Source organism: Amblyomma americanum, chromosome 4, assembly GCF_052857255.1.
Source record: "Amblyomma americanum isolate KBUSLIRL-KWMA chromosome 4, ASM5285725v1, whole genome shotgun sequence".
NCBI classification, from domain to species: domain Eukaryota; kingdom Metazoa; phylum Arthropoda; class Arachnida; order Ixodida; family Ixodidae; genus Amblyomma; species Amblyomma americanum.
In genome coordinates this window covers 117,042,956-117,067,723 of record NC_135500.1, presented here as the reverse complement: position 1 = coordinate 117,067,723, position 24,768 = coordinate 117,042,956, and the positions used below count along the sequence as shown (strand labels likewise).

The following is a 24,768-nucleotide window of genomic DNA, read 5'->3' as shown; positions in this document are numbered from 1 at the left end:
ACGTTAAAGAACTCCAGGTTGTCAAAATTTTCCGCCGCTCTCTACCACGGCGTTCTTCATAGCTTCAGTTGCTTTGGGATGTTAAACCCCACAATCCACAACCACATCATTGCCCCTTGCAAGCAGTAAATTAATATTCCATCAAGATTTACTGTGAGTGATTGCCTGCACATATTGCAGGTGCTCTTGATAACTTCACGCAAAATGGACATGACCCCGCTATTTATTATTCAAGCCCCTGAGGTACTATCTTCTTCCAAAAGTTGCTCCTGCCGGTGCAGGTGGCAAGCAGGCGACTGTGCTCCTCTGCCCGGCTTTGTACTTCAAGGCGGTGCCTCTCTTCTTCAAAAGCCACTTTCCTCTCGTCGAAAGCTAGCCGCTGTCTTGATAGCGCAAGCTCTTCTCTCCTCATCTGATATTCGTAGTTCTCACGGTGGGCCAGGAGCTCCAAGCCCATTGCTTGTAGCCCTCGGACACCCGCCGGGATAACAAAAAGAAAATCTTAGTAATGTTGTTGTTTGAAAACACATCAGCATGCGGTAAAACACCATAATTTAGTGCTCAAAAGTCCTCTGTGACTTGTAATGTACTCGCCTTCTCCAACTAAAGGATGCATGTACAACAGGGAACTGTAAACATACCAAAAACAAAATAAGCTGCATACATACATTTGTACACCACCCCTTGGCCTGTATACTTCTGACGGAGGGGTGTAGACCCTTTGTCAAAGTGCTGTGTGGATGTTTATGCATAGGGTTTGGACATCAATTTTTATGTTACAAATATTCTTACTTATTTCAGTATTTATTTCAGGTGACAACTTTCTTTTCATTTTTCAGCGAATGCTATATATTCGAGTAATGAATTGCTGACTTTTTTCGATGATTTATTGTGCCCATCTTGTGCGCTAAAAACTAACTTGTAGTCTATCTCGGCGTTCACTTAACACCAATTAATGCACAAATGGTAGTACATGTAACTGTGCTTCATATTTTGTCTACTACTTTTGGGTGTGTATGTGTGTGTGTTGACTTCTTTTCCTTGTTGATGTTTCGACAAATAAAACGAATTTGACAAGGTGAGCATTATAATTTTGCCTAACCAATTCAGCAGCAGCTCTTTCGTGGGCATTTATAATTGAATTACGTCTACGTAGAAAATTATTACACATGCAAGAAAAAGTTTCAGTGTTTTAATGTGTAGGACATAGGTTTTGCAAGCATACAACACACAGCCCACACAGCAACACACAGCATACAAGCTTTCTCACAGTCGAAAGCGCCTCCTGCAAGGTTAATATATGCAGAACTACTTGATTACTACCAAAACATACTGCCCGCAAACTGCTTTAGAGCACTGTGCAGAGCTGTCTTACCTGTGGATCCACCCCACCGGCACAGCTCCTTCTGTTGGGGTTCTTGTGTATTGCGCGTGCCAGACGCAACACTGCTGTCCATAGAGACAGCAGCTCCATTTTCACCAGCTGTGTTGTCCTGCTGATCACTTTGTGGGGACAACGGGCTCTCTCGGGAGAGTGGTGGCCGCTGCTCAGACTCACACAAGGTCATGAGCAGCTCTGAGGCTGTTAACCCACACTCTGTAAAAAAAGCATAGTGCCAAAAGTAAATGTGTGATTCAAAAAGCAAAGATGCTTAGGTAATAAAATGGGATAGTAAGGCATAAAAGTATTTCACAGTTTGTAAATGTGGTACATTATGTACACATACACCGTTAGGCAGCACATTTAGACCACATTGAAATTCGTCTTGTGTTTGTATGCACTTAATAATCATTGCAGTCCTACAAACCCCTATTGAATGCCAAGGAACATCTCAACAGCCAGAGCCTCGCACTCGAGGATTCGCGTAGAAATATGAGAGAGTACGACTACACTTGCCGTTCATCTGACTGTCGTCAGTCTGGCTGGGCTCCGCAACAGACAAAGCAGGGTCTCTTACTCCCTGGGCCAACCTCATCTCAGCAGCGGCCGATATCGGTGTTGAGAGCGCTTTGCGCTTCACACGTACCGATGCGTTGCTCTTCATTGGCCAAATTTTCGGCGTATGAGCAAGTTCGCGCGCCATATCGGACACTTCCTGAAGAAGCTGCTGCAGCTCATTACAGTCATCTTCAGTGCCAGATCTGAGAAGGAAATACGAGAAGCGCCAGATTGGTTGTGTGTTAATGCAGGTCAGATACTAGAAGTAGTAGTAAGTGCACTAAGAACAGGAATGCGCACGAACCAGTCCACTACAATCAACGCGATCACTATTATTGCCGCATGCGAATAGAAGCGAACAGAGAAGGACAAACAGATCAAAGGAAAAGCCAAAATACACGGGCGTCGTAGCCACCTCGTGCGCCGAAACGACAAAGTCGGCTGCGAGAAACCTAGGCAAGTAACGCTGTCACATATATTAAGGAGCCTAATTTAAATTTTAAAGGACAGGTGTGATGAAGACGACGTATATTAACCGAGGAATAAAGAAGAGGAAGAAGAAGCATTCGGGGAGGTGGAGAGAGATGATTGGTGGAGAAGCATTCGGTGAGGTGGAGAGAGATGATTGGTGGAGAAGAGAAGAAGAAGACGCTTACGTGGACTAACGCCGAGGCTCTAAATTGGCGAGGGAGAGCGAGGCACAGGGGGAACAGCAGAGAAGGGGAGGCTCCGGCGGGTCAGGGACGCATCGGCTGGAAGAGAGCGACGCCGGCTTCTGCTCCGGTGAGCTCGCGTTCTACGGCTTCGCATTGTGGTCTTCCTGCCGCGCCTGAGCCCGTTCCGGGGAGTCAACGGAGGACGCTACCATCTGCTATGGCCAGGGGTGTCTCCAGCGATGTTGCCGCCCATCCGGGTGGTGCCCCCAACGCCAACAACACCGGCATCACCTCCACGGGCGCTTGGACAGGGAGCTTATACGACGCAGGCAGCGACGCCGCCAGTGACGCCAGCCCAAGCCCGTCGAACGCCGTCTCGACGCCGGCTGCTGGATCCATACAACGCCGCAGCCGCATCGAACCAACCTTGAGCACGAACGCCGACCGCTAACAGTAGGACGCTAGTAGTAGACGCTCGTAGCAGTGTTCCCGGGTCGTGTGTATTTATAGTCTTTGTGTTTGTGTGCTTGTGTGTGTGTCACGTAGGCTGTATTAAATGTGCGTCTGTGTGTGTACACCTGTCGCTTAGTCCATTCTTTCGGTCCGAGTGTTCTTCGGGGAGATCTGTGACAAACTAACAGAATACTCCCACGCAACACAAAGTTATACCGGAGTCCCTCAATATTTTTACTGGTCATGAAATTTCGCCGTCACGCTATGGGAGAGCTTTGTGCGCTGCCATCTGTGGCCGCAGTGCGGCGCGGCGTGTAGCGGAGGGGCATCACGGAGGCGACCGAAGGCGGCAGCTTGCTATCGGTGCGGAATAGCGTGGCATGTGAGCTCACAGTTTTCGGGTTCTCCCTGTGCTGTGTCTCATGAAAATGTGCCCTGGGTGTTCCTGAAAGTCAGGCCAGGATGCCGCGTACTTGTTGTGTACCTGGATGACGCTCCGGGTACAGGGGAAATGAATAAAATGTGTCGATGTTCTGTCTGCCCAGCGACAGCGACCGGCGTGAAAAATGTAAACGCGCCATACCACGCCAAGAAACTTCCGGCTTCAGTTTCGACTCCCCGCATATGGGCGTCTGTGCAAAGCACTTCGATGCGAGTGACATTGTGCGTGCAGATCAATGGGTAGTTGATGGCGTGGTTGTGACGTCGCAGCGCGATGTGCCAAAACTTTCGCCGGATGCTGTAGCGAGGATTTTTGAAGGCCTCCCTGCGTATTTGTCAAATCCGAAAAAGCTCAGAACTCACTCGCCTCGACAGCCCAAGGTTACCATGCGTCGCCGGGAACCGTCAGCTGATCTGGAGAGCTCGGGCGCTGCAGCGACGATGCGCTCGAGTTCGACGGGGGATATGCAACGGAGACTGGCGCAGGTAATGAAAGTAGACATGCGTGTGCCTTGTTGCTTGCGCGCTGATTGCATGTACGGCGCACGAGTTATCTATGAGCGAAATTTTCACTTCTTTCTTTTACGTATAGGCACTGAGGTGAACGGAAGCGGACGTGCAGATGCTGCCTGTCAAATGGAGGGAGCATTATGAAACTTCTCGCAGCTTAAAAAATTGAAGGCACATATCCGTTGCTTGGAGCAACGACTTCAGCGCTGCCAACTGAAGCTCGCCAGGGTGACACCTCAAGAGGCTAAACACTGAAAAACTGAACAAAATTTGGGCAAGCTGTCAAAGCGTGAAAAGTTAATTTTTGATCAGCGTTTAATGAAAGTGAACGTGAAGTCGCCGAATGCAGTGCGGTAAGCTTCAAATAGATATGCACATTGCTCAGCGTTTTATTTATTGAGATTTGCGCATTTTTCCTGCTTCGCTACGAAAAAAAATCTTTGCCAACAGGTACAAGAAGGAATGGCTTCATGACTGCATGCTGCTGAAGATAAAATCGATATCGGTGTACACATTTCTTCATGAAAATGGGTTTCTTCCCCTGCCACATCCTCGCACGTTGTACAGTTATTTGAAGAATCTAGAAGCAGAGTTTGGACTTGACAAGAATTTGTTTCATATTTTGAGGGAAAAGCTCCAAGGTCTGCCTGAAAGGGAACGTCGAGGTGTGCTTTTATTAGTTAAGGTTTAAAACGGTGACTATTTTGCATTTCCTGACGCTTCACTCTGTATATTTTCTTCACTTTCATGAGTTTTGATGTTTGATGAAATGAGCGTGAGGAAGAGTGTTCACCTACGAGAAAGTGACATGAGGCTTCTGGGTAAAGTTGATTTCGGTGAATACACCAGGGAATCTGATCACTTGAAGGATGGCAATCACGTTTTGGTGTTTCTGTTACGGCCATTCCTGGGCGGTTGGTCACAGACCGTAGGAGTGTTCTGTGCGTCTGGTGCTGCTTCAGGCACAGTCCTTGCAAAACTCTTGTTGGAGTCTATTGTTCACCTTTGTAACACTGGAGTCGTTACAGATGCAGTCAATTGTGACAATTCCGCATCTAATAGGTCAGCTTAGAAGTTACTAGGTAAATATTTTCCTGTATAGCACGTATTAGTGGTATTAAATTTGCGAATTGTATGTCACACATACCATGGAAATTTTCTTTAGGTGTCAGTGGAGAAATGAATGGACTGCATACCTCTTTTCAACATCCATGTGATCCCGGGAGTACCATTTATGCTGTGATTGATCAGCCACACAGATTTAAGTGCATACGGAAAAATCTGGTGAAAGTTTAAAAAATTTTGGTAAGCTCTTATAGGCATTGAAAAAAAAGGCTAATTGTTTATTGATGCATTTACCTTCTTTTTTTGAACAGCTGCCTGGTGACAAAGAAGTCTCATTTTTACTACTCGGCCTTGCTGGAATATGAGGAGCAGCAGACTGGGCTACGTGCTGTCCCAAAGCTCACAAAAGCTCATATATTTCCAAATCCAATTCAGAAAATGAACGTGAAGCTTGCAGGGCAGGCATGCTTACTGCATGCTTTCATTTTTGGTTAATGAGCCTTATAGCATATTTCTTACTTTTCAGTTTCTGAGTGAAAGTGCAGCTTCAGCCATGGAATTATACAGCAAACTAGAGAACTGCAGGAACCTTCATGGATCCACCGAAACTGCTGATTTCACAAGGCGCATGAAAAATTTATTTGACTGCCTGAACACTAAACGCACAGAGCAGGTTCTGTTCAAAGAAACTGGACATATTGCATTGAGTAGTATAGTTAGGGTTCTTTGCTATTAGTAATAGGCTACATTTAGAAAAGATTTGTGCATTTTGGAAAGAAAAAAACTTTTTGTTTTCAGACTCTCAAAGGCAACATTGCATGGCTCGATGGTTGGTCTGCTTATATCAAATCTTTGCCAAAACAGCGATAAATTTCCTTCCTCAGCAAGCCAACTTGTGCGGCTCTCAGAATAACACTGCATGGCACCGTGTCCCTTATAGAATGTCTCCTCACTTCTGGCTTCCATTACGTTCTTGTAGAAAATATTGGACAGGACCCCTTAAAGGTAAGCCAGAAAGGTCTGCCTGGCAGAAAACGTAATGCCAATTTAAATTGCCTGTAGTGCTCGCTTCCACATTCTTATATATATTAGATATTTGATGATTATAAAGTGTCTTGCGACGAGTGAATGCATGTTTATGTCCTCTTTTTCTAGCAAGTTTTTGGCATAGCTACCCATGTGGCCGGAGATGGAGGTCAACCAACTGTCCAGCAGTTCTTGTTTATCTATCCTACGCTGAGTGTCAACAACTTGGTACGGCCTCCGAAGAGAGCGTCAGTCGAAGGTGAAGCATCAAAGTTGCTCCTCAAGTTGCAAGATATTGACTGCAAAAAAGTGCCTTCTGCAACTCATGTAAGTTACGAATTTTGTTTCGTGACAAGCTTGTATGCAATTTTTCATTGCATATAAGCAACAATACTGCAAGTTTTGTATTTTTCAGGTCGACGCACTGGCTGTGCTCTTCGATGATATTCTTTTAGAGCCTGCTGACTGTTATGGAAGGCAACAGTTGCACAATGCAGCCCATGTCAACCAAGGAGAGCATTCTAGATAATCTTGCTGGCTACGTGGTCAAGATGTTTGCAACGATGGCTTGCTCGTGCTGTGTCCAAACCTTAAAAAATTCACCTCGGAAGCCAAATTATTTGACAGCAATAAGATCAAAAGGCTAGTTACAGGTGCCTTCAGACCGCTTGCTTGGCCTTTTAAAAGTAGTAGAAGGCTATGTGGAGGAGTTCACTGTACAGGAAATTGCATGCCCTAATCTCTACATGAATATTATTGAAAGCATATTGCATGACAATAGAATTCCCTCTGCTAGCGTCGGCTGTCCATCACATTTTGTGGAAACCACAGCAGAAGTTGTTCATTTCTTTCTGAGATGCCGGCTGCATTTCTTCACCAGAGAAAAAAGAAGTCCAGGGAATCATCGCGCCGGTCTTGTCCAGCAAGTGGAGGGAAGAAGTTGTGTTAAACGTTGTTAAACGGTTCCGAGTTATTTAGCTCTGTCATGCCTCTGCAAAATAAAAAGATTGGTGTGATTTTCTGCTTTAGAAGTTGTCCTATTGTCATGAATAAAACTATTGTCTCCACTTTCTTCATCTTTGATGCTGGAAACGGTTCCGACTTAGTTTACCTTATTAATGATGGTCTCGGCCATGAAGAAGAATTACTTGATTGTATTGATAAATTATCAATATCAGTTGCCATAAAAACCAGAATAAAAGCAGAATGAAAACTACAAAGTACTGTATAAGCAACCTTAAAGGCAGATGTGGAATGAAGGCGTTTGTAGTTAAAAAACAACAAAAAGCAAGAAATCCATATGAAACAGCACCCGGTCTTAATTGCTTATTCCAGAATTTGCGTCACTGATTCATTCATACTGATTGTAGTTAAGAAGAAAATAAATTAAATAAAAGAAAAATGAAAAGTTTACAATTAAGCGTCTATGTAGGAAATAGCGAGGCGTGGTCGCGAGTTCGTAACCATTGCGCTTTATGGGAGGCATTAGGCCGGTCCGAGTATTTAAAGTGCCGTGGATCGGCTACTGAAATTTGCATTAAATGCTTTAGGAAAAAACATGTTTTATCAACATTGTATGTGCATAGCATAAATAATATGGTATCATTACCATCGAAATTCTAGTTCTAAAGCTAGATTTAATATTATGACCCCTTAATCATCGTTTACCCAAATTTCTTTCAAGTAGCGCGAGCACTGCCACCAGACATATACCTGTTTCCACGCGACCAGGCACAGCCAGGGCGGCAGCGCTCGTTGCCGGTGCGTGCATGCGCGCTGCGCCTCGTACCTTGAACGACGAACGGACGCGCCAGCCCCGCTCCATCGGACCGCAGGTGATCATCTCTGTCTCTTAAATACTAGCCAGCATAAACCATGCTGGCGCCTGTCCTATTTGGTTTTGAAATAGGGACTCGCATTTCGCGAGCGATTCCCGCTGGCTTGCTGCGCAGTCGGTTGCGTGCGAGTTTGCTGAGTGTTACCGGGTTCGCCGGCCCCAGTGCTCTGATAAACAGTTTTATTTCTGTCTGTGCCTTCATCTGCCCGGGCACACATCCTTCTCACAGTAGTATCACTCCAGAGATGGTATTCGCATTTTTGGGTTCCGTCGTAGGCCGCAGAGCGCCAGCCCCGGATTCCCTCCGATGCCCCCCGTATGACGAGGGCGCCCCTAGCGGGCACTGTTGTCCCTATATCAAACTTTCGTGGGAGTTTCATGACCAGTAAAAGCATTGAGGGACTCTGGTTATACCTCAAAACCAATCAAGATTAAATCAAGACCACTTACTTTCGTAGGTTTGCTCGGTCTTGCTGCCTGAAGTATCCAATGAGCAGGTCGACTCTGTCCCGCATGGCGCGGATTGTGAGCTTGCTTTACAGGGCAGCCGCTGAGTTCTACAGAACCCTGTGCGACCTCAGCGGGTTTTCAAACGGCATTACCGACACCACCTCCCGCAAGAGGCACATATCCTCACTCATTCTAAACCTCCTTCGATTTTTTCGATTCGAAACGGGGCCCGTAAGTTCTGCGAAAGAGGTTACACATGAGTCTGGAGCACTCGCGCTGGCGGACGCCATGTTGAATGTGTACGTTTGGTTCGGCTAGAGCGAGCCCAGAAGGCTTTGTTTCGCAAGGCCCGCTCTCCGCGCCGCTCCGGCTCGCGCGGGAGCGGGGCCGAGGAGCCGTTCGGCTCGCGCGCTCCTGCCTGAGCGTTTCGCCCATGCGCAGCAGCGCTAACGCTAGCTCGCTGAGCGGAGCGGGCGCACAAACCCGCTCAGCTAAAACTCTCTATTACTTTCGGGTGTCCACCGAGATATGTGAGACAGGCGTCATTTCCTTTCCTTAAATTGTCCACCGGGTAAGGCGTCGCGCCGAACGGGTGATGGCTTTCAGTGGTCTCCTTGGTAACGCTGCAACACGCTGTCGCGTTCCACTTTTGGAGCTTAGGAGTCCACCGATTTTTTTTTATTTGGAATGCGTGCTAGCAGCACACTATTACGAAAAGGTTTGGGCTGTGCAGCGTAGAACCGGCACCTTTCGTCGGAGTTTTTGATTCACCCTCTGACCATATATCTATTGAAATGTTCATGTTCCAGTACTTTAAATCGCACCACATCGGTGCAATGGGAGTAGTTTTCTGTGTGCTTGTATTCGAGCAATTCTAGCTGGTTCTGTTCAACCGGTATAAATTTCACTTCTTTTGAACATAGTGTTGGAACTTCTTTTGAAAATAGTGTTGCATCCTTCATGATGCAAAAGAGCAGAGTGCACAAAAGGGCATGTCTGAGTACAGTAAATTCAGCGAGGCTCCTATTTTTTGGACGTGGTGTAAGACAATGAGGTCACCAATACTGAAGAAAGAAAAGCTTTTGTCTGTGGTTTTCATGCATTTTGATGCATGCGTGTCTGTTCATAATAAACATACATTTGTGTTGTCCGCATTTCATGCTCTTCCAGGACCTTGTAGAGATGCTCGAGAACATAGCTCCTCAAGAGGCTGCCGCAACACTACCACCATCACCAAGCGAAGCGCTTGTAGCAGAAAGAGTGGAAGAGGCAGATGATGTCGCAAATAATGTTCCTGACACTGCTGATCAAAGCTTCCAAGTTGTGGTGCGGCCACAAACACTGTGCAGAGGATTGCAAGCAAATGTGAAAGCACCGAAAACATCACGAAAAACGCACACAAAGCCTCAAGGTGTTTCAGTCTGTGGGATAATCTTATGTTTTTGTACATGTGATCATATCGAGCACATATGGACTGTTCACCGTAATGTTTTAGTTGTAGTTGTGAGCTTCAAAATATTTTAAAGCAAATGAATCTCTTCTTTATTCCTAATGAAAATTATGGCACTGAGCTCTAAAATATTTAGTTAAATACATGTTTTCTTCTTTTAAGGTGTCCAGTTGGGAGCTTACTGGTTGATGCATCAACTAAGGTGAATTTTATGGTAGAGCCATACGAAAAGGATGACAGCCTTACTGATCGTGAGCCCGAGCCCGAATATCACGACGACTATAGGCCTGACAGTGACTCCTGGCAAGAGTATGTTTTGCTATTCCTACTGATTCATACCTTTTAGCTTGAGGTTCCATTTTATGCAGCTTATGGGATGGCACAAATAGTATAAACTCCATGCCACTGCTTCAAAAGGTTCAACTACAAAAATCCTGCTTTTTTTGTTCAGGCCTGACAAACGTTATGGGCACCTATATTCGTAACAGCAGTCGGCCATAGGAAATTCTGAAAGAGCAATAGTTTGAGTTCAAAAAAAGCATCTGAAAGTATTGTTTGAAATGTGACACATGTGCCTTGCACCTTGCACATGCAGCATTCGCTGTTATGGAACGCTGATTAAAATACATGCTTGGTGCCCTTCGGGGCACTAACTGGGCTGGAAAAATTAGGATGTTGTGAGACAACAGCCAGTATTAAACTTGAAAATTCGTGCTGCCCTTTTATTTTTGGGCAATAACCCCACTGCACCTTTGAGAATGTTGTCGTTAATTGGTGTTGAAGTAGTCACCGACAGAAAATTCTTCCACATTCAGCGGAATCATGTTTGGCCTGCAATGAACAGAGTAAGCAATTGTTTTCACAAATTTATGCATATGGAAGATTTCATGGCAAATGCTCACTGCTTTCAAAAATCTTTGGAAGGTTTGGAAGGTTTGGAGGCAGCAGCAACAGCAGTTGTTGGAGAATGCCAGGGGCAAAGAAGTCGCCTTTGCCGTGGATGGGTGAGCCGATTCACCTGGCTTCAGCGCTAAATTTGGCACATATTCTTTGTTGGACGTCGAAAACAACAAACTGCTGCACTTCGAGCTTGTCTAGGTTTGCTTTAATTTTCACTTTAGCATTCTGGGAAGGCCTCGCAACTCTATACTGCTGAATGCCATCAGCTGCAGAAGTTATGACTACTTTTGTTTCTGCTCTATATTGCCATTTTCTATAATGAGAAAAAAAATTATATGTCATATATTGGAGTCAATGAAGTCGAAGGCAGTTGCTAGATGGAACTAGAAGGCCTCAATCTTGGCCTGCAATTTGTTGAAAACCAACGAATCCCAGTGAAATCTCTTGTGACAGACCGACATGTTCAGATCAAGGCGCACATGCGAAGAGAAAGAGAAAGCATAGAGCACAAGTTTGACGTTTGGCATGTTGCAAAAGGCACTTTGAAGAAACACATTTTGTGGTGAAAATATAATAATGTGCAATGTTTTCTGTTCAATGCGCTTTGTAATAAAATGTGAACGCTGATTATCAGCTCTTGCATTATGCTTTTAAGTGTCTTCAAGAAAGTGACTGCCATATCCAAGAGGCGTGATTGCAAGGACCTGCAGCTTTGGGGTAAGTCCATTCTGAACCATCTATACTGGTCAGCTGCATCCAGGCACGGGCACAGTGACCACATCGTTCCGAAATGATTATCGCTTCTCAACCACATTAGGGATGTGCATGCGCACATTGATGCACTGTTTCCAGCCTGCCTCCATGACAAGCCTGAGTACCGGATGTGGCTCAAAAAGGGTAAGTAGAGGCCTAGCATAAAAAATAGAGGAAAATTTAACACGTTGAAAAGCAATGAAATACTCTGCTTGAACACTTTGCTAGAATCTAAAGCTGGGAAAGGTGGTAATATTCATTATGTGCAAAAATACACGACGTAAAATGAAAACGTGTACACGTGTTTCATTCGCGTTCAATATTTCGTCCATCGAAGAAAATATTTACAGTGTTAATTGTGGGTTGTAACGTTTTTAAATAACTCAATTCGTGAGAAAGGCCATAGTGGAGATCACCTGGAGTTCCTTAATGTGAGCTGACATATCTCATCAAAAGATAACAAAGTTTGAGTATTTCAACCTTTTGTGAAATGTAATAATCCAGGAAATGTTTGTAAAACCACTCACTCGTTCTGTGTTGCTGTTTGCTCAGATAGCGTAAACGTTCTTAGCTCAATTCATTAATCTTTATGTAAAGTCTTATTTCTGTCTGAGCAGAAATTGTAGTGTTGAACTGATTTATTCTGACCAGTATGTGACAGCCCTGATTCAAACAGGATCGTTAACATAAATAGCCCAGCATTTTTCACATAATGCTGTTATGTTTTTCATACGTGTGTTTTTTCACTCTTTCTATGCCATCAAATCATGCCAGTGTACCATCCGTGCTCTATTCACACGCAGTTGTTTGCCAAGAACAGAAATTCAGGCAGAACCTTTCCAATCTTCCTTCGAGTCTTCACTGTTTGATCAAAGTGAGACTTGTCTGCCCAGTGCGAATTCACTAAGAGTACACAATTTCCTTACTCAACTTTGAATTGTTTCACTCTGTCTCCTTTTTTTTTAGAATCGAATGCATTCGAAAAGCTAAATAACATAGCTACCTCACAGGTCCCTATTGGCAGACATGCCAATGCTATTAACTATGCACCAGATCAACTGTCTTGGAACGTTTCATAGCCTTTTATTGCATTTTGCCCGAAAGAACTACCAGTACTCATACTTTGGTATGAGGGCAAGGTAAGCCCCAACATCTCAATGACTGTTTACATTGCTTGTGCGTTTACATAAATCCATGTACACACACTGACGTGAAGGCATGCATGACTGTGGATAAGAAAATATGTTTTGGCTACGCCTGAGAGTCAGCAGCAGTTTCACCACTGTAAGGAACACAGAAACCGCATGATTTCTTAGCCATTTCTTTAGCCAAGATTCATACCTAAACAGTGTTTAAACAACCAGGTTTTTAGAAATATACAACCGCTTGCATTTCAAAATGACAGCGCCCTATTTTGTTTTTGTTGCGAGACTAGAACCGTACCTTTAAATGCACCAGAATGGACTGTGCGTGCTTAACAATAGGTCAAGATATACTCCAAACCACTTGTGAACATGCTGGAGTATTGTATTATGCCACGGAAAAAGAAGAAATTCTATTTGATCTAATAAAAAAAAGATAACTGTATTTAAAAAAAAACATTCACCAAAATTTGTCAAAATTTTGAAAAATAACCGAAATGTTAACATCCTTATTAGAATAACAGTGTTTCTCAAACACCAAACCACTTGTCGTGGCCACTAGCTATGCACAAGAATTCCTACTCCATTCATGTCCATAGTTTGCTACACTGTACAAACATTGTTACCTTATGGGGTGATAGTGTACAGACCGTAATATATGACCTGAGCAAGAGACAAGCATTGTCATACGTATTGGTTTTTAATGTACTGTAAATCAGGGAGGATTGTTTCAGAACCCAATTGGCCGTCATGCATTACAATGAGAACAGTGCACGAAGCCAAGTCTGCCGACTAGACGGTGCAGCCCATTGGAACTTGAAATACCCAAAAGCCACGGGAGGACAAGCAACTGCTTGTCCTTTGAAGGAACAACTAACACACAGTACGTGCAAATGGTCGTACTTGTTATAAAAGCAGCACTGCTTCATGTAATTCTCAAATTTCTTTCAGGGTACGACAGACACTCTTGAACATGGTCGTCGTGGAGGAAAGCAGGACATCAGAGGCCAAGAAGACTGCACTCATGCATACCCCACCACCGCTGAGCAGTCAGTTTTCAAGGCATCAAATGAAGATGCCGTAAAGCAAACAAAAACACGATTATATAAGTAATATAGGCTCCTCCTTTGTTGAGAGCAGGAAATAAGTCCGCCTATCAGTGCGTATTGTCGTACGAGTCCTGGATCTTGTGTGCACGATCCGTATGGATGCTGTCGTCAACAAGCATGAAGAATCAGAGCGTGTGAGGAATGCATTAAGCAGACGCACTCTAGCAGCCATGCCATTCGAATGTCACAATAAACTTCATGTGTGTTCCAACCAACGCCTCTCAGAATGCTGCCTTCAGCGGCAACACTGAGTTAGCACTGGGCAATAAAAAAAAAAATTTCCGTGTGCCGCACGTTCCTCTGCTGAGCTTCCGGCAAATATTATGCTGAACTTCAGTGTTTGCGTCCTTATGTTGCTGTCTTCATTTATTTACTTCTGGAAAATACTAATTTTAGGGCACCTTCAGGTATGTGTTGCAAAATAGAGACATCATTAAAATCCAGTTTTTTATGAGCTGCACTTCTATTGTACAATCTGCCTATAGAGTTTCGCGGTGCATACTGACATATTTTCCTATTTATCTTCATTCCATTGAAAGCAAAAATGTGTAAGCTGTTAGTACAAGATAAGAGTATTAGTCCACATGTCCTTCATAGAATAAGACATAAGCAACCTACAAAAAAAACCCTGCTCATCTTGCAAAGTGCAACTGACAAAAATTTCAGGTTTCTACGGTGAACTTGTTGCACGACGTTTATGCGTTAAGTAAAGCCGTAATGTAATGAATGCCAACTGAATGAAAACAAATTTCAATACAAGCGTGTGCCAAAACCGAGAGTTGTTTAAAGTTGTAATTGAGCCACTAATGCATTCTGTGCTGAATACATGCGTAACCACGTTTCTGCACTTACCTAAATGGAATCCCAGAAATGCTTGAAGCCTGTATATATAGCATTTTTTGCCGGATACTTCATTCGAACTCAGCTCAGCACACTCCTTGGCAGAATCCATCGGTTGTTCTCCCCCAGCCTCTTCCACATTAACCAGACAATCTGGTGGTACGCAGCATGACGAAACTGCCTGCACAGAATATGTTATTGCATCAATATTTGTCTTTTCGTTGTATCATTTTCTTACCTGTTCGTAAATTTTTTGCCTTTTCCAACTGGTTTACAACCATGCTGATCTAAACTCACTTCCAGCACTGCATTACTGAGGCACACAGTCTTGAACTCTTTTGAGCTCGTTACGCACTGTGTGCCTTTCTGGTTCTTCCTGATTTCTTGCACTTCCTGGCAGCACAAGCAATGCTTTTCATCCTTCATAGCGCACAGCACATGCAGCTGCACCTAAATGAACAAAAGCCGATTATATCAACCTAGTATATCAAAGCAATGCAAACATTTGTATTCATGAACGCTTCTTCATGGCTGACGATCGACAATGGCGTCAGAATTCATGCAATTTTTTTTCGAGTCAGAACGGCAAAGTCGCCGAGTCGCGGTACGCATATATTTTACTTGTACTGGTTACCTCGATGTGCAACTGGAGCAACTATATCTCACAGCACACTAGTTTTACAAGCAGCACTGTGATCTCCGAAACGCAGCCATAATTATTGTTCGGAAAAAGCGTGTTCAGCATGCGAAAAAAAAATGTACGGGGTTAAGTGCAGAAGATTTGTGGTTGAACCGTAGCGCGAACATACGACAGAAGGAATAGCGCACGCGAGAGCTTCCTGTATTGTCTCGTCCCTTCGCGCTGCAGTACAGCAGTGAACCGGCTCCAACTCATCCAGTTTGGCATTCTTTTGTAGTTCTCAAAGACCTTCGGGTGTAATTAGGCGCTTCACTATAAATAAATGAACAACGAAATGCTTTACCTCCCAAGACTCGCGTAAGCAAGCAAGCGATTTCAATTTGATCATATTTACACGTGTTACGAGTTGTGGTCCGGCTTTTATGCAGCAGCGAGTACACAACGTTTTGACGCCATTTTCTTTTTATTCCCACCTGCAAACGCACCTACGCAAACGCTATGTACGCACGCACGCAAAACATAAGTACCAGTTGAGATTTCCAACTCGTGAAAATGTCGCGACTTCACTTCCGCTGCCGGCGCACTCCGCGGCGTCGTTGGTTCCGCCGTTTTCTTGACAGGATGATGGCTAGAACGTGTTTGGTGAGAGAGTAAACTGCTCAACGCATCTTGAATCATTCATAATTTGCAAAACACACTTCTCAAGCCAGCTGAAGCAACGGGCTACGCAGCAACACAGTCGGTGCTGGCAGGAGATCCACGTAGATGACGTCATGACGGCCCCGGTCAATCGCGGGCGTTCGCGGCGTTCGCTCGGCGCCCTGAGGCGCTGTTGCCCGTTTTCTTCCAAGAAACAGCTTTTTGCGTTTATTTCCGCCCTTTTTGAATGAGATATTCATTTTCAGTGGACTAAAACTATAAATTGCCGCAGGGAACTCAATTTTTTCGAAAAGTGCTTCAGCTTCACTTCACTACGCTCAAGGAATTCAAAACGTGTCCATGCATGGCACGAAACTTGCACACAGAACTTCTACACAAATCCTCCCACGCGATCAACTCGCAAAATCCATAGCCAGAGGAGGAGGTCCCGGCGCGGTACCATATGGCGGTGAGCACTGAAGCTGTCCTGCATTGGCATTTGCTCGCGTTATCACCCTCAAGATCTCAGAAATAACACCACAGCTCAGATTTCCAGTGCGCTTGTCGTCGCTGGTTGCAAATGATAAAATAAAAAACAACTTTCTCCGATGAATGCTGGGTAATATTGTTAGTGCATCAAGTTGCTCTATTTCGTGTCTCAATGACTGCAGTGATAGAGCTAAAAACGGGACGTACAGAAGAGGACAGACAGAAAGACCGCTCGCGTTATCTCTCCACTTCTATGCGTCCAGTTCTTTTGGGGTAAATATCTAGTATTTGCTCCGGGCGAAATATAAGTTTGGCAAATGCTGTCGCGGTGCTCAGAGAGGAATACACTTCAGAAGGTCAGTCTATGCTTCAGCCATCTTTTTAACTGCTTAGTTTTTCATCTGCTATTCTGTGCCCTTCTTTCAGCTCTTTGCTGAGGGCAGTACGAGCGAAAGCTAATCAAGGCAATGAGGTAGACGGCTGCCGCTCGTCTGCAATGCTAGCGGATCGAACTCATCTCCGCATTGCGTCAGATCGGTGATAGATCGGCGAAGAGAGAATATGATGGAAGGAGGTTTTATGACGAAGACAATTTATTATCCGTCGTGACATTGAAGAGACAGACGGTGATCGTGGCAGTACAAGCGTGTGACGCAGGGCCGGCATTAAATATCTTCATTCATTCTGCCCTGATGACTCCTGGACAAGTCTTCTGAACGAAAATATTAAGAAAGTCGTCAGAAAGTGTAGCGGTAGACTAAGAACGCTCGCACATCGGGTAACTGAAGACAATAAGGTAGTGGCACCACGAGTGCATATTTACGCAGCTTTTAAACATAATGCTTAGAAGCGACACGGAAATGCACTCTGGATGAGGTAGGGTTGGTCTGCGATTTGCTTTCAAGTGAACGTATATATCGCATATTAACATTTTCTTCTGCACATATATGTTTCTCAGCAGAGAGTGCGAGGAAGGAAGGTTCGTGAGGAAATCAGGGAAAATCTAAAACCGATTCGACACCATCGAAATCTTGAAACGGGATAAACGAACTCTGTTTGCACTTGGTCTTGTGTTTGCAAGGAAGGCCGCTCGGAAGTCGCCAACAAAGGGACCCATCCCGTCCCAGCCTCTCCTGCTTGCGGCGGACGTCCTTCTACTCCGCGCCTTCACGGGCTTAACCCGCGAGGAAGAGCCCTAACCAGATACAGCTGTTAACATGTGTGCGTTGCCAAGGGGTTGCCGAGGCTTCGGGAATGAAGGAGATACTGCTGGGGAGGAGCCGAGCGACCATGAAACCCTTTATTCCCGTAACGGCTGTCTTCTCTTTCAATGTTCTGGAAACAGCTTGAGTGATCGTCTCGTCACCATATGTTTGTCACGTGTGCGAAAGAGAAAACAAATGACAATGTTAGGAAAGTAGTGATGGGTGTGGCGTGGGTACTGTGGGAAAGGGTTGTCGCGTTTGTGCTGTTTGTGTATCTGATTTCAACCTCTCCTTTCCTAAATGTTTAATCAGTACTCTTTCCCCAATCTGTGATTAGTTTGCGGAAACCTTATTTTTCTTTCCCTAACCACTGATTGGTGAGGTGAGTCGCTTGTAATCTTATTGGCTGCTGTCTCCGCTGTCGTGGATCGGGTAGCGTGCCGTCGCTCTGCAAGTGTTTTCCGGCAGAATAGGAACGAAGCGGTCCGGAGGCGGATTGAAGGTGAACAAAAGGGAAAACTTTATGTACACTATTTACATGGTGATGGTAGCGTAAAAACAAAGTCGCAGACCGACCGGCGGAGCGGCCACAACACAACCTGCACTTCGCTCTTCTCGGGTTTTAGTAGACGAGCCGGGTATCCTCCTCGCAGCCGGGACACCCAGGTCCTCCTCTTCCAATCAGCTGCTCGGTAGCAGCCGGTTCCAGCGCGCCCAGCTGCAGTTCTGGGAAGGTGGGTTTGGCCCGAAAGCGTCCACGAAGTGTTCACGCACCACAGGCCCGCAATAAGCCCGAACGAGGCAATTAGGACGACAAAGGGAGGGTCCGGCAAATTGACTTCAGCAAAAGATTTTCAGGACAAAGGGCTGGCAAATTATCTTCCGAGAACGACAGTGCCTCCACGCCTCCACCTGTGGATTCGTCACGGCCACATCTACCGCTGATGAGGTCGTCCCAACCCAACGATCACAACACCGCTAAGGGCGGAGACGGAGGGTTTAAAAACAAGCGCTCTGGTTTGAACGAGGGCTGAATTCGTCTGATTAACGGTTTAGTCATATTGTAAATAGTTTTCTCCTTGCATTGATTGTTCTTGTTTTTTTATGTTGTAAATAAATAGTTAACCTTGTCCTTTCTTCTAGTAACGTGATTGTTTGCGAACTAGAACCACCGGGTCATCAAGAAACCCCGATTTCATCATCAACAAGGTGTTTCCTCTCGTCACCACCTGAAGGGGGAAACTGAATTAGCGCAGTCGAGACAGGACCGCAATGTCTTTCTATTCGACGCATTGGACGGAAGGTGCCAAGAACAAGTCGGTGGACAAGCTAAAGAGCTGTTTGTCCTAAAGGAGAAAACGTGAGGCTGCGTCGGAAGTCTGACGTCGAGAGCTTCAGGATCACGAGTCGACTTCAAGACGACGTCGGAGGCTCAAGTCTGCGAGGAGCTGAAGGAGCCGGGCAACGACAAGCCATCGAGGGTTCGAGTCAGCGACCTGCTGAAAAGAACCAGGTGTCCACCTCGAAAGGGTTCGAATCAGCGAGCTGCTGTAAAGTAACCAGGCCACCAAGTGAAGCGAGGCCCGAAGCGGTGAGCTGCTGAGGGACCAGGATCAACTCGTGGGCGTCTACCTTCCCGGGAGCCCGCTGTCATCACGCTGAGATTGACAGCGCTGCGGTCGTCGGCGCATCGAAAGAGGTAGGACACTTTTCTGCTTTCTCCGAAATTGCCACGTCTGTGTAGTTAGTAGTACGCTATAGTGAAGAGCTGAAATGACTGATGCAGGGATCGATGCCGCAGGGGGGAATGGTCTAGAGCCTGTTGAGAAAATCGTGTTATCAGAGCCGGTGCTGACGTCAGAGCAGGCACTAGGAAATGTGACTCAAGGTTTGCTGATAGAAAAAGAGCATAAGGTTCAAATGTTCTAAATTGAAAAATTGAGGCTCAAAATTGAGCTGGAAAAATAAAATTGATGCAAAGGTAACTTCCACTGCAAAGTGAGGCGCAGCATACACAGCGGTCATGTCCAAAGCTGGGCGATTACGCAAAAGAACTGAAAGCGGTGCTGGCTCCAATGCCAGAAAAGGACCCATTAGTGCCCGCATGGTTCAAAAGCGTAGACACGATGATAGACTCCTGAGATTCCTAAAGAAAGTTGCGGGGCTATCCTATTGCCATTTCTGAATGAGAAAATGAGGGCATTTAGGGCTAGCAAATCCGACGGAAGGGTAATGCCATACGAAGAGCTTAAAGAAACAGTCCTAAAAGAGCACAGAATGACTCCGAATCAGTACAAGCGGTTGTTCATGGCGGTACGTAAAGGGCAAGGTTACCCGTGGCATCAGTAGCGATCAAGCTCGAGACAATGTTCATGTACTATGTGAATAGCCGAGAGGTAGGAAATCTGGAGGGTCTGAAAGATTTAATGATAGCCGATCGTTTCAAGCAAGTGCTGCCAGACAAAGTGAGCACATATGTCATGCAGAATGAGAATCGGAACTGGCTTACGGCCGATGAGATTGCCGGATTCGTGGAGACGTTCGAGGAAAGGCGACGGGTAGGCAAACAGAGGGAGCGGTTCGAAGGTCTTAAGCCACCACAGCAACGTGGGGAGAAACGAGAAAGGCAGATGCTAATCGAAAGCCCCAACTCTGGAGGCAGAATTTGACATGAAGGGGCGAAGTGCTTTCGCTGCAAGAAATATGGGCACATCTCTGTACATTGTCCAAGTGCACAACAAAGACAGGACCCAACAGACTCAAGAAGGACGCGAGAAAACTAGTAGGGCGAGCTCAAATGTTGGTTCCTGATAAACTATAATCTGAGCTGGAAAGGACGGCTAAACGCGAGAAATTGGGTAAATATGCCTCCCTTACCAGGGTAAGCTTACAAATCGGAGATAACCAGGCAGAAGCTTGTGTAGATTCAGGGGCGGATATTACATTGTTGAAGGCAGAGACGGTGCCTGTATAGTGTCGATATGACTGTGCCGGTAAAATAAAACTGAGGGGTGCTTTTGGACAGATCGTGGATGCAGCCTTAATGTATATGCCTATCTATTTAGTACCGAAACGAGAAACAGTCAATCAGCAGTTGCCAATACTTTCTGCGGTCACAGCAGACCTAGCCGAAGGTGTAGGTGCGTTGCTCACACCCGAAACGCATGCACTGCTAGAAGGAATCGAAAAGCACCAGGTGGAAGTGGCAGAACAAAGAGCTGTTTTTGAACGAGAGGTGAGCACTGCACATGAATTAGTAGAGGACAAAACAGAGAGTACATTTGAGTTCGAGGAAAGCGATAATGTGGGGCCAATAGTTGTCCCAGCTTTTGTAGAAGGTCAGGAACAAGTAGTGGCAGAAACTACGTCGAGGGCCCAACACTTCAAGGTGGAGCAGCGAGACGATCTATCGTTGAGAGAAGCGTGGAGACAGGCAAGAGAAAAAAGTCATGGGATGGTTGTGCAGGAGGAACTATTTTCCATGAAAAAAAAAAGATTTATGGAAAGTTATACAAACAACTAGTGCTGACAGAACCTCCAAGACGTGAAGTGCTAGAACTGGCGAATGACATACAAAGTGGAGAGCATTTTTCAGAAAAGGAAAGCAAGCAGAGGCTTAGAAGGGCGTTCTTTTGGCCAACAATGGTATTTGACGTGCAGAAGCACTGCCGCAGCTCTCATACGTGCCAGATATTTTCACGTCCGACTGTTCGAGATCGCGTGCCGAAAACACTGCTAACTAGAACAGAGACCTCTTTTCAGGTAGTGTTCCTTGATTGTATAGGACCACTTGAGCCCGCGGCAGCACGGGGGCACCGCTACGCGCTGAGCGTCGTTAATTTATGTACGAGATGGGCAGAAGTGATACCACTCAAAAATGTGACAGCCAAAGCTACATTTCAGGCTCTGATAGAGGTTTTCACTAGGTATGGGACTCCCGATCTAATTTGCTGTGACCAGGGAACCAACTTTGTGTTCAAATTAACTCAAAAGTTTATGCAGAGGCTGGGGGTTCAGATGCGGTTTTCCACTCCGGAACACCCTCACAATAACGTGATTATGAAGAAATGGAACGGAACGTTTAAGGCTATGCTTCGACATGTCGTACCTGATCACCACCATTTGAACTGATGTTCGGGCGGGCGCCACACGGACCGCTCAATATTCTCCACAAAACGTGGACGGGTGAGTGGACTCCACCGACGGGACTGAATAAACCGGCCGCTCAATATCTGCTCGAGATGAGGGAACGGATGAATGACGCTGCGAAAAGGGTTGACGAAAGGGCAGAGGCCATACAGAAGTCGTATGCAGCCAAATACAACCTTAGGGCCAGACCAAAAGAGTTCAGAGAAAGGGATAAAGTCCTAATACTAGAAAGCGGCCAGGTGGGTAAACTACAGCCGAAGTGGCGCGGGCCAGCTGTTATAAAAGAGAGAAAGAGAGATAACAGCTAGATTCTTGACACTGACGAGGGAAGCAGATGGGTGCATGCGAATAGGCTGCGACCGTACGTAGCACGAATCCAGAATGTGGGAGTTGTCTTCGAATGGGACAGCCAGTTTGGTGAGGTGTACGAGACTCCACATCGAGCAACGCAGAACCAATCCCTGAAGTTTGAGCTTTCAGACGAAGCGTTGACGCCGCAACAAAGACTTGAGCTTTGTGAAGTGAAAACTGGAGCATCTGTAGATTTTTACAAGTGCCCAGGTCAATGCAAAATTGGCTGTGACAAAATAACGCTGCTTTTCAACACCAAGCAAGAAAAGTCACACCTGTATAAGCTACCTTTTGCATTCAGAAAGGAGATAGAGCGTCAGGTAGCACAACTACTAGAGTTGGACTTCGTCTATCCAGTTGACCGCTCGGACGCACATCCAGTTGTATGCGTGGCCAAAAAGGGTGGGTCAGTAAGTATGTGTATTGATTTTCGAAAATTGAATGCAGTTACTGAACAAGACAGCTTCCCTGTGGCTAATATGACCGAGATGCTCTATGAAGTGGCAACTGCCAGCTACATATCGGTATTGGATATGACTCGTGGATACTGGTAGATCGCATTAGACCAACAGTCGCAGCGTCTTACCGCATTCGCAACAACTCAAGGCCTCTATGCGTGGAAGGTAATGCCGTATGGGATGCAAAACTCGGCAGCAACTTTTCAGAGGATTATGAATGAAATCATAAAAGAACATTCCTCTTATGCAATGGCCTACATTGACGATATCGCTATCTTTTCGGCAACCTGGGAGGAGCACATCAAACAATTACGGGCAGTACTTGAGACTCTGAGAGAAGTGGGCTTAACGGCAAACGCTGGGAAATTACAGTTCGCGCAGAGAAGGGTAAAGTGCCTAGGCCATGTAGCAGGGTCAGGCAAGCATGCTCCCGACCGAGAGAGAGTAAGCGCGATCACAAAACTGAAAGCACCCAAAACAAAGAAGCAGCTGCGAAGCGTATTGAGCGTCTTTAATTACTACCGAGAATATCTACCGGAGTGCTCAAAGGTAGTTCGCCCGTTGACGAACCTCACCAACAGGCGGGTCCCGAATATCATTCCCTGGAATGATAAGGCCGTGGAAGCGTTTTGTGAGGTGAAAAGGGTACTGGCGTTGTTGCCGGAGCTGATCGCACCTGATCACAACCAGAAGTTCCTTCTCACAACGGATGCCTCGGAGGCGGCGATAGGAGTATGTCTGCCACAGTGTTGAAGTGGAACAGAAGTCGATTGCACTTCTGAGCAAGAAATTGACCCCTGCTCAGACCAAATGGTCTGCAATCGAAAGAGAAGCTTTTGCAGACGTGTGGGCACTGGGGAAGCTGGAGACCCGGTTATTTGGGGTTAACGTGAAGGTCGCAACACACCACAACATTTTCACTTACCTGACGCATTCAGCGCCCACTAGTGCGCGGTTGATGCATTGGTCTCTTGGATTGCAAAAGTATGACCTAGAGGTCGTGCATATCAAAGGTTCACTAAACAAGTGCGCTGATGCACTCTCTCGTCTAGAATGCCAGGGGCAATGACATTGATATGATAATTTTATTGTGTGTTTGCGTCTGTTTCCTATTATATAGCCTCAAACGAGTGATCAAATTGTAGATATAATTTTGTGTGTTACTATTTTGCTTGCTGCGGTCGTCACCGTGGAAAGTGAAGGCTAGGGGCTAGCTTGGCAGTTGGCATACAGAGAACGGACATGACAAGTTCTGGAACGTGCAGATTGGTGTCCTAACCATGTGTGCACGGAACGAATTGAGGCGGTGTGTGCGTGTGCGCAGTGCTGCTTGGAACCTTCTGGCTGAAATGGAATCTCACACTGACATCAAGTGTCTGCGTGACAATCTTGGTTGGGAGGTGTGGAGTTTGCTGACCTTTCCGCAGACTCGTTGGTCTTGTGTTTGCAAAGAAGGCCGCTCGGAAGTCGCCAACAAAGGGACCCGTCTCATCCCGGCCTCCCCTGCTTGCAGCGGACGTCCTTATCTACTCCGCGCCGTCGCGGGCATAACCCGCCGGGAATAGCACTAACCAGATAGAGCTGTTGACTTGTGTGCGTTTCCAAGGGGTTGCCGAGGCTTCGGGAATGGAGGAGATACGGTTGGGTAGGAGCCGATTGACCATGAAATCCGTTATTCCCGTAACGACTGTCTTCTTTTTCGATGTTCTGTAAACAACTTGAGTGATCGTTTCGTCGCCATATGTTTTCGCGTGTGCGAAAGAGAAAACAAATGAGAATGTTAGGAAAGCGGTAACCGCTGTGGCGTGGGTACCGTGGGAAATGGTGGTCGCGTTTGTGCTGTTTTTGCATTTGATTGCAACCTCTCCTTTGCCAAATGTTTAATCAGTACTCTTTCCACAATCTGTAATTAGTTGGCGGAAACCTTATTTTCCTTTCCCTAACCACTGATTGGTGAGGTGAGTCGCTTGTAAACTTATTGGCTGCTGTCCCCGCTAAGGGCGGAGACGGAGGGTTGAAAAACGAGCGGTCTTGGTCGAACAAGGGCTTAATTTGTCTGATCAACGGTTTAGTCATATTGGAAATAATTTTCTCCTTGATTTGTTTTTCTATGTATTATTTATGTTGTAAATAAACAGTTAACCTCCTTTCCTCGACTAACGTGAATGTTTGCTAGCTAGAACCACCGGGTCATCAAGAAACCCCGATTTCATCATCAACAAGGTGTTTCCTCTAATCACCACCAGAAGGGGGAAACTCAACTGCA

At 45.8% G+C, this 24,768-nt stretch overlaps 2 pseudogenes; both read left to right on the top strand.

Annotated features, from left to right (window-relative positions):
- Positions 1-3,876: 3,876 nt before the first annotated feature.
- On the top strand, positions 3,877-5,101 carry LOC144129781 (uncharacterized; annotated as a pseudogene).
- A 516-nt stretch (positions 5,102-5,617) lies between these two features.
- LOC144129780 (uncharacterized) overlaps positions 5,618-24,768 on the top strand; it is a 43,981-nt pseudogene continuing 24,830 nt past the window's right edge.